Genomic DNA, 6,636 nt, shown 5'->3' with positions numbered 1-6,636 from the left:
GGTGCTGCAAACAGCTTCATAATGCTGAGATTTAATCCTTTGTGCTGTGAGGGAAGTCCTCTTTCCTGCAATTGTGAAGATGATTTTATCTCGATTGAACTTTTGTTTGCTGTAAATTCTTGATAGTTTCCCAGAGTGCCTTCCAAGTTGGTAGAGATGCCTAGAAAAGAATTAGGCCAAGAATTGAACCAGTGCTTAAGAGGCTGTGGGCAGCTTCGCATCCCAGCACTCAACCGTTGCACCACAGGGGAGGCCCCTCTTATTGTCTTTAGAAGCAGTCCCCGCGTCTTAGCCTGACATCAAGGGTTTTTCAGTATGACTCTATTCTCTCCTAGCAATCTTACCTTCTCTGTAACTACTTACTCAGTTGTACTAAACTACAAATTCCTTCAGCTTTTTCCAGAATGTGCTACTTCTGTCTGGAATGTCCAATTTTTTCTCTGCAATTAACCTTGTGTCAGGAGTTATTTTAGCTGTTTGTATCAGGAAACCTTTCCCAATGTTCTCTGCTGGGGGTTCATCAAGAACCATTGCCCTGATTTCTCAGCTCACACTGTGGAACAGGCCCTCCCAATTCTGATATTTCCAAGTTCCTGCTGAGCATCAGGGTGTTACACAGGGGTAGGAATCCTGACTAGAGTTTTTACTTTCTGTGTTTTAGTTTTTGCCCCTCAGACACAAACCTGATAAGGCTTCTGTGAATCAAATACCAATAATAATTTATTAGCCACCAAAATGGCTTGAGTTCTTTAGTGCCAATGGGGGGGTGGACCTCTCCACTAAGAGGACTCAGGAATCCCTTGGGAGCTTTCTGGGCTCAGAAGACCTGAAGACCTAATTCAGCCTTGCAAGAGACTTGGTTCAACCTGAAATTGAAGCCCTGGTGAGCAGTGCCTTAGAGGAGTCACCGGGAGCCCTGTGGAAGAGATATCTGGCCCTTGGCAGTGCTTCTGAGTTAAAGCATACACTGTCAGGGTACTTCAAACAGGATATGATTTTCAGTTAACACAGCTGGTACTTGGTATATACATCTACTGAGTGAATCAAATCACTCCCTAACTTAGAAGCGTAAACAATATCATTGCTTATTGCCATAATGAGTCAAGAATGGGAGTGTAGCTTTCCTCAGTCCTCCAAGTCAGTGTGGCTAAGCAGCTCTGGTCACAGCACAGTCAAGACTGTGTGTCCATGTGAAACCATGTAAAGCTGAGGGGATGACACAGTCTGTGGGTCCTCATCTATGTGCTCACAACTGCAAGACACAAGTCAGGCTCAGGGTGCAATGAGGGGGAATTGGGGAAAAGGAAAGTTTCTAAGGCCACGGATGGTTGGCTGTCTTACCCCAAAGAGTGCCCACAGCGTCTAGTAGTCCAAACCAAAAGCTGCTTATGCAGGATGGCCCCGTCCTGTCGTCATCAGAGCCTGGAGGTAGTGCACACCAATAAGTGATGAACCAGGACCCGACTCATGGTGGCAGCTGGCGGTAGTCACAGTGCAACAGGGATGCAAGGTCCCTAAAGTCAGAGGGGCCCTAGAGGCTTTACTGCAGCCTGCTGCCTAAGCAAAGGTGCCCGGAGACTGAGTGGCAGCAGTGATTTCCCACTCCACTATCCCAGTATGTGTAGCTTTTCACTATTTGCCACTCCCAGTGCAAGCAGCCACATTGTTTTAATAGGAGGTGCTGAGGCAGAAATCTAAAGGCTGGACTGGACAGTGTCAGATGCAACTGCACCAAGATGTTGTGTCAGGCATTCTGGAGGAAGGGGCGGCAGTGAGCAGTGGTGCTGGAAGATCAGAAGCTGCTGATTAGAGGTGGTGGTGCACATGCCTGCAGTGCCAGTCAGCAGGCGGGGATGTGGAAGATCAGGCATCGGTGATACACTCTTTAAAGATGCCAAACATAGGCTGACAGGAGACAGCTCTTTTCACAAGTGGTGTTAGAGGACCAGGCACCAATTTACAGCTTTTCCAGAGATGCTACGCATAGGACAGGGACACCAGTCAACAGGCAATGTGGGAGCAGAGTTAGAGGTGGAAGCATATGTCAAGCAGTGTTTCCAAGGAGAGTTCAGATGTAAAGGTCTGTAATGAATGAAGGTTTCGATGAATGAAGATCTCAGTAAATGGGTGTCCAAATGGAGTCTCCCAATCAACGCATGAAACCAGCTACTGTCCCAGCTTATACTTCCTTCAGTGTTATCCCCCTTTCATACTGGATTGGTGCATCTTCAAAACTGACACCATTGCAACATTTGATTGGCTCCTGCGTGAGATAAAATCTGACTGCTCCTTTTACAATGTCACATCTTCTTTAAAACAGAACCCCACCAGCATGTGAAGCCCTATCTACCCTGAGGTTGCGTGGTCTTGTGCCAACAGTGGGCTCTGCAGAAGAACCAGGCAGGCAGGCTGTGCTGCCTTTAAATGGCACTGGCCAGGTTCAAACCTGACTGGCATGTACCCAAAACCACTCTGGTGCAAGGGGCCCCTTCTGCAATGGAGCTGGTCATGCCCCATTGCACCTGGCTGCTGTGCTGGGGGAGCTGGAAGTTAGGGAGGGGTCTTCCTACACATGCTGCAGATGTAACACCTGCTATAGCGTTTGCATGCTGATTTCCAGCAAGGCCTTTCCAGGACTAGACACCTAACTACAGGAGGTGCCACTGATAGTGTTTTTAGTCTGAGAATTCAGATGTCTCCAGACTGGGCTACCTGATTGGATCTGATGTGACCATTGGTGCCATCTATCCAATGTGCCCCCAGATCCTTTTTTGTCTTGTCCTTGTTCGGTTTTGGTAATATTGTAATGTTGGCTTCATAGAACGTGTTTGGTATTGTCCCTTCCTTCTCAATTTTTTTGGAAGATTTTGTGAAGGATAGGCACTAATTTGTCTCTGAATGTTTGCTAGAATTCATTTGTAAATTCATCAGGTCCTGGGCTTTTGTTTTTGGGGAGGTTTTTGATTATCATTTCAAATTTGCTGCTTGTAATTGGTCTGTTTAGGTGTTCTACTTCTTTATCTAGCTTTGTGTGATTGTAGAGTTGGAGGAATTTGTCCATCTCCTCTAGATTGTTGAACTTGTTTCCATGTAACTCTTCATAGTAGTTACTGATTATTCTTTTGATTTCTGCTGTGTCCGTTGTGATTTCTCCTCTTTCATTTATGATCCTGTTTATTTGTGCTTTCCCCCTTTTTTCCTTTGTGAGCCTGGCTAGGGGTTTGTCTTTTTTATTAATATTTTCGAAGAACCACCTCTTGGTTTCATTGATCTTTTGGATTGTTTTTCAGTTTCAATTTCATTTATTTCTGCTTTGGCTTTTATTATTTCCTTTCTTCTACTGGTTTTGGGGTTTTTTTGGTGTTCTTTTTCTAGATCTTTGAGCTTCAAAATTAGGTTGTTTCTTTGTGTTCTTTCTTGTTTCTTGATGTGAGCCTCTATTGCTATATATTCTCCTCTTATCACTGCTTTTGCTGCATCCCATACATTTAGGAAAATGGTGTCCTCATTGTCATTCAATTCAAAGAATATTTTAATGATTTATTTTATTTATTCATTCATTTATTTATTTATACAAGCACTGGGTACAGTCAGATGTGTGGGAGGGTGAGAGAAATCACCAGAGCCAGAGCGGGTAGCAGAGCAGGTAGAAGGACAGAAGTACACTGTTGAGGGGAGCTGCAGGTGGCAGGAGAGGTCTGTGCACCATGTGGGACCCTCCTCCGCTGGCCGGGGAGCAGCCGGGGATCGAACCAGCGCCGCAGAGGCCGCGGGCAGCTTCACAACCCTGCGCTCAACCGCTGTGCCACTGGGGAGGCCCAATTCAAAGAATTTTTTAATTTCTTCTTTGATCGCCTCATTAGTCCAGTGGTCTTCCAGTAGTGTGGTTTTCAATCTCCAAGAGATAGGAGAGTTCCTTGCCTTCTTTTTATGGTTTATTTCTAGTTTGATGCCTTTATGGTCAGAAAAGATGGTTGGTATGATTTCGATCTTCGTGTTGGTGTATCTGTTGATGTTTCTCTTGTGTCCCAGTATGTGATCGATCCTGGAGAATGATCCGTGTGTGCTTGAGGAAAATGTGTACACTGTTATTTGTGGGTTTAGTGTTCTATAGATGTCTGTTAAGCCAAAGCGCTCTAGGTACTTATTTAGAGCTTTAGTGTCTTTACTTATTTTTTGTCTCGTTGATCTATCCATTGTTGTTAGTGGTGTGTTGAAGTCTCCCACTACGTATGTGTTTTCTCTGATGTCTGTTTTCAGAGATGACAATAGTTGTCTGATATATTTTGTTGCTCCTTCGTTTGGTGTATATATGTTAATGAGTGTTATTTCTTCTTGAAGCATTGTCCCCTTGATCATAATGTAATGACCACAGGGGTCTCTTTTTATCTTTTTGAGTTTGAAATCTGTTTTATCTGATATAAGGGGAGCAACTGGTGAGACAGGAGAATCTGCTGAGCCCTAGGAGAGTCAGCTCCCTGAGCTGGGCTAGATTCAGGCCTCAGTGGTGACAGCGCTGAGGCTTCACCCCTAGGAAACCAGGGAGGCCCAAAAAACCAAATTTGTGTTATACCTACCATGTGTACTGCCTCTGTTGTATACTTGGGAAGATCCAAGGTCACCATTTATTTGGTTCCTTCTCTGGAAAATGCCCAGGTAGAATTCAGAACAGAAGCAGCAGACATGTGAGGGAATCTGGGCCTGAGGGGCCTCGGCTGTGAGTGGTTTGGCTAAAGGGTTTACACTGGGTTGTAGATCTTCTGCAAGGCCATAGTGAGAAGGAGGCCAGCACTATGACAGAACTGGATGCTAAAGGAGTGAAAAAATTTGGGTGATACAAAACAAACTTTATTAGTATTTCTATAATGAAGAAGAAACCCTGCAGGAAATAAAATGAAACAACTTGAAATCAATTAGGAAACAAAGATTTTGAACTACAAGAGGAGGGCGAGGTGTCTGTGGGTGGAGGGGTAGTAGAAGTTAAACGAGGATATGTGGCTAGAGAGGTGGATAAGGTTTGGGGTCAGCGGTGCTTAGTCTGCACCAGAGGTGGACAGGCAGGACAGGGGTCAGGGGATGGGACCCTGGAGGAATGGTATCAGGTGAGCACCCTCTGCATATGTTGTTCCAGAGGAACAGGAGAGCCCAGCAGGCCTGCTGGGTCAGACAGAAAATGCCCAGGATGCTGTAGGTGTTCCTGGGCACTCTGAGCTCACTAATCCCCTGCAGAGTCAGCTTGAAACTCCCCAGATTCCAGCAGGATGTCCCCAGGCTGCTGAGCCCTGCTAGGGAAACCAGGCCAGGACCTGCAACCGGTGGGACAACCTGCTGGGCACAAGCACACACCACCTGTTTGCAGGGAGCCAGGCTCTTGCCAGGCCCCAGCAGGGCATCCTGGCAGTGTTGTGTTTAGACCAGCCCCACTGTGGGAGACAGGTATAGGCCAGGATGCTTCAGGAGCTGCCCAGTGTGGGCAGTTCACACCCGCCCCTTCTGGGGAAGCTAAGACTGGCGCAGGATTCCGAAGACTTCTTTGAGGATTCTGAGATAAGAGGAGTGCCACAGGAGGAACCAGACAATGACTAGGATGCTGCAACCCATGGGGACAGTGCTGAGCTCACACCACCCCCGCTGGAACAGCCAGGCCCTGGCCAGGAGAATGCAGCCTATGCAAGAGCGTCCTGAGCTCAAACCACACCTGTGGGAGGAAGCCACCTCTGGCCAACATCCTGCAGGTTCAAGTGGGGTGCGAAGGCAACAGCAGCCCTGCCTGGGGAACCAGCCCCTGCAGGGATCCTGTAGCACAAGCAGAGACACCCCTGGTGTCTGTTTCTCTCCAATCAGCAAATTCTCTGGGCTCGTGGCCTGTCCCATGGGCTGCAGGGGAGCCCAGCTGTACTCCTTGAGAAGGCACTTGATATGCAAGAGGACAGGCCATCAACCACATGCCAGATTGCCATTTGCCTTTTCAAACAGACCACATGCTAGAGCCCTGAGCAGAGACCAGCCTAAAATAGGGGGCCCTTGGGATTCTGTTCCCCAAATTTGTCAGCTACAGATGCCATGTCATACTGCTCGTGGTCCAAATCTAGCCCGTGTGGTCTCCTCCAAGGGGCACCTGACCCTACCCATCCATAAGAGGGGAACGGATGCCACCCTGGGCAAAAGGGTCACCTTTGCAGGTGTCTCTGAGCTGGTGGACGCCCAGAAGTACACCACCGCTGCTGGGCCAGGCTCCCTATTAAAGGACGCCCCGAAGGGCAGACCCTCTGCACTAGGCCCGGTGCTGGAGGACGCCTGGGGGGACACCAGCACCTCTGTGGCCAGACCCCAGCAGGAGGACACCAGGGAGCACAGCAGCACCTTGGTGTCAGTCTTCCAGCTGGAGGACGCTGGGGAGCACAGCAGCACCACTGAGACAGGCCCCCAGCTGGAGAGGGACCAAGAAAGCAGGGCCAACACAATCTGTCCAGCTCCCCAGCCCTGCAGCACCACCCTAAGACCTCCCCCAAGACGTGGCTGGCCTTCCAGTGCAGTGGCCCCTTCAGCAATCATCAGGGCCAGAGATAGGGTATTAGATATAATCCTAGAATTTTGTTGCTGCTGTTCAGCATTCGAATTGCAGAGCAACAAAGA

Source organism: Talpa occidentalis, unplaced genomic scaffold, assembly GCF_014898055.3.
Source record: "Talpa occidentalis isolate TD23 unplaced genomic scaffold, MPIMG_talOcc4v2.1 talOcc4.14, whole genome shotgun sequence".
Taxonomy (NCBI): domain Eukaryota; kingdom Metazoa; phylum Chordata; class Mammalia; order Eulipotyphla; family Talpidae; genus Talpa; species Talpa occidentalis.
Note: the sequence above shows the minus strand (reverse complement) of the source record.